A 4,154-nucleotide genomic window follows, 5' to 3' on the forward strand; every position below is an offset into this window, starting at 1 on the left:
AATATAGGGTCTGCCCCATACTGGCTGCTGAGTCGCATAGGAAAGGAATTCAGTGTCTCATAGATAGCACTTGGTCACACTTTTAACTCTTCCCATGCTGGGGGCTGGATCTCCTGATATTTTCTTGCTTGGATTTTCCTCACAGCAGAGGCCTAAAGAATAGCCGTGCTACCAGACTCCCACCTGACGGGAGCCCTCAAATAACTGGGACAGTCTGAAAAGCTGGTGTACTCCCTAGTGCCTTGTCACAGTGCAGTGTATGATCAGCTGCTTCACACTGACTGGGAACACCGGGGTATCAAACAGCTCCCTCGCCATCAGGGCTCAGGTGGGGGTAAATGGGAACATTTCCTCTTCTCTTGCTTAAAAAGAAAACCTTCATATCCAGTCCCTTTACTCAGAACCATCCTCTCCATAGATGGTGAGTTTGGGCTGGCCGCCCTGCCCAGAACCTTTGCTTTGGGGGGGGGGGGCACATGTCAGGTGCCTCAACAGTCCTATGGACGGGACACGAGGGGCTCAGAGTGGCCTTGGGGATTGCCGGGGGGGGGGGGAGGGAGGGAGTGTCTGGTGCAGGGTGGCAGCAAGGGGTCCCACTCCCACATTCACCACAGTGGTTGGAGCTGGAAAAATGGAACAACCTGCTCTGCTCCTGCCTGCTGCCCATCGCCCATCCCGCTGTGCTCTGCTTCACCACGGAGGCATCAGAGTGTCCTGGCCCCAGCCCGCTCCACTTGCCACCACTGCAGCGGAGCAGAGCTCAATGGGCTGAGAGATGGGTGGTGGGGCAGAGCAGAGCAGGCTGCAAGGTTGCTTCAGCCCACATCTCTGTGTTGAGTCGGGGGGAGGAGGGAGAGGACGCCTGCTGCTGCCCTGCATGAGGCCTCCAGTAATCCCCTGGCTCTCAGTACTTGGGGGCTTCAGGCAAGGCATGCAGTTGGGGTGGGAGAGGATGGAGCAGGGGTGGGAAGGGATAGGGCAGAGCAGGGGTGGGGATTGAGGGAAGGACTAGATTGGGGGCGAGGCCTGATGTGGGGAGTTGCCCCGAGTCCTGTGCCAGGGCACTGAGCCCTAGTGTACACAAGGGAGTTATTTCAAAATAACTCCCCTTTTTTTGAAATAGCAAGTGGAGTGTCCACACTACCAACCCTGTTACTTCGAAATAAAGGGCTGGTTATTTCAAAATCCACGAGGAATAACGCTTATTTCAAAACAGTTATTTTCAAACAGCGGTAGTATGGACGCTCCACTGCTGCTATTTCAAAATAATTACTCTCTAAAATCATTCAGAGTAATTACTCCACAGTGCTTCCTAGGGCTCTAAATCGAGGTAGCGCATCCACATTAAGGGAGCCTGCCTTGGACTAATGTTGAGGCTTCCCAATAGTGTGGACATGATATTTCAAAATAGTTATTTCAGGAGTTATTATTTTGAAATGAGTTATTTCAAAATAATTTCCTAGTGTAGACATGCTCTGAAGGGATTTGCTCCAGGGCCTGCAAACCCCTAAGGATGGTCCTGCCTGCACTCTCCCTAGAAAAGGGATGGCAAACCACTGATCCACAGGGGGAAAAAAAAAATCATTCAGGGGCCACACAGAAATGAGAAGCAAAACCAAACAAAACCCCACTTCACTGGCTTGGGGCCCAACAGCAAAGCAAAGCCAAAAAAAAAGGCTAGCTTGAGCGAGGGGCACTGAAGCTGGATTTACTTTCCTGGAGGCCTGGGGCTATTAAATTAGCTCCAGGGTGGAGTAAAAAATGAGGGGTTCCGTGTCTGTGAGGGGGCTGTGGGTTGAGGCAGGAGGGTAGGAGTGGGAGGGGCTGAGGTCTCTGATTGGGCTCTGCAGCGGGGCTGGTGATGAGGTGTTTGGAATGCAGGAGCGGGCTGCAGGCTGGAGCCAAGGGGAGTTGGCTCAGGGCAAGAGTTGCGGGCACAGAGTCTGGGCAGGAGATAGAGCTTGGGAGTGGGCTCAAAGCTGGTAGAGCTTGGGAGTGGGCTCAAAGCTGGTAGTGCAGCATCTGGGTGACAATTCAGGTGCTGGAACAGGCTTAGAGCTGAGGGACTGGGCAGAAGTTAGGGACTTAGGGTACAGGAGGGTACTCAGGGCTGGGACAGAGAGTTGGAGTGCAGGATAATTTCCTGGGCAGCTCGTTTTGTAGTTGTGGTGGGGACAGGTGGCTCTATGTAGTTCTACTCTCACCTGCAGCCCCATTGGCAGAGAGTCCCAGCTAATGGGAGCTGCAGTGGGTGGTTCCTGCTGGTGAGGACAGAACAGGGGATAGAGTTACCTTCCAATGCTCTTGGTGACACTGCTCCAGGCCAGGGGGAAGGAATGGCAGGCAGCACGTGGAGCTACTCTCCCCCTCCCCACCAGGAAGGACTGGCCTGGAACACAGTGTTGCATAAATTGCTGGTTTCGTCCCCTTGGAGGCTAGTCTGATTTACCCCAAGAAGAGAGTCACACTTTCAGGCTGGGTCCAACTCAAGTTTATTGGTTGCAAGCAATGGTCAGCCAAGGAGCTATTGCTCAAAGCAAAGCTGACCCTGAGCATTGGCTAAGCATCCTTTTTTATACTTTCTTTAACTTTCTTATCTAACTTGGCACATCTTGATTTGTTACCTTAGCTTCGTGTTGCCGCGTTATTGGTTAGCATATTTCAACTCTATTCCATTCAGTAACAACCACCAGTATAGCTTACTTAAGCAATAGCAATTAGCAAATTTCCCTAACTCAAGTAATACGTGTACTCCAGTCCTTGAGAAATGAGTCTAAACGGCTAGTTCCCCTTTTTACTACAGCTTCTAAAACATGCGCAATTAGCTAAATGATATGTGCTGTTTCAAGCTTAAGTAATGGAAGGGGGAAGAAGCACACATAGTCTTTACTAAATTTTACTACAACAGGGACTGGAGAGAATGCAGCTCAAGGTCCTGGGCTAAGGGTTGCAGCCTCTTTCTTAAGCCCGTCCTGACTACAGGCTGGATCAAAGCAAGCCAGGAGCCAGATCTGGCCTGCAGACCATAGGTTCCCAAACACCGCTGCCCTAGGAGCACACAAATCAGCTTTGGCCCCCAGTGGAACTTCTATATCCCAGGTAACAAGTTAATTGGCAACTTAACAGAGCCTTTACACTAAATTCTGTACTATTTTCTAGATAACCTAGAGGACACTCTATTTATGCACATGTATTTAAGCAATTATAGAGCTCAACATATGTTTGCTCAGATTTTTTTTTAAATGGAGATTGCCTATCTCCTAGAGCTGGAAGGGACCTTGAAAGGTCATGGAGTCCAGTCCCCTGCCTTCACAGTAGGACCAAGTACCATCCCTGACAAATTTTTGCCCCAAATCACCTCCACAAGGATTGAACTCACAGCCCTGGGTTTAGCAGGCCAATACTCAAACCACTGAGCTATCCCTCCCCCTCTTCTACAAAAGAGTTCTTGCACATGAAGCTGCCAGTGTAGACGTAGCCTTAAAATACACACAAACAACATCTAAAACTTACTTTAGTAGTTAAATAAAACTAAGATATATGAGAGAAAAGTAAGTTAATCAAAAATCATTTTACGTTTAAAACTGATTTATTAAAAAGGGAAACATTATTTGTCGTTAGTGAACTGAAATGACTATTTCTGGCCGTGGTGTCCTTCAAGATTTTGGAGCAGTAACAGATTTTGTCCTCTAAAACCTCAACTCTATGCATTAATTAAAAGAGGAAAATTTGCTCAACTTCCAACTGGTATCTCAACACCAGTTCAATGGTCTGACTTTCTTTAAAATTTCAGCAGCAGGTATATATAACTCTTTGAATATTATTTTTTACATAATTGAAATTAATAGATTACAGTAAATTCGGGCCTTAATGTAGGATGACATAATTTTAACTTTAAATAGTTTATTTTTTAAAAGAAAAATGTATTTAAATGAAAAATATTTATTTTACGTAAACATTTAATTAACATTAATAGAAAAAAAGGTTTTTTTAAAATGTATCCATCTTTATCTGCTATGGTTATTGGTCACTATACAGATTTCTTTAACTGCTCGTGTGTCATTCTGCACATTCACCTGGGCCTTTGGATTACCTCATCATTTCCTTTGTGTAGCTGTCACTAAACAGAGACCAGGAAAGGTGGTGTATTTGCC

The sequence above is a fragment of the Pelodiscus sinensis genome, chromosome 1 (assembly GCF_049634645.1).
Source record: "Pelodiscus sinensis isolate JC-2024 chromosome 1, ASM4963464v1, whole genome shotgun sequence".
In the NCBI taxonomy this organism is placed as follows: domain Eukaryota; kingdom Metazoa; phylum Chordata; order Testudines; family Trionychidae; genus Pelodiscus; species Pelodiscus sinensis.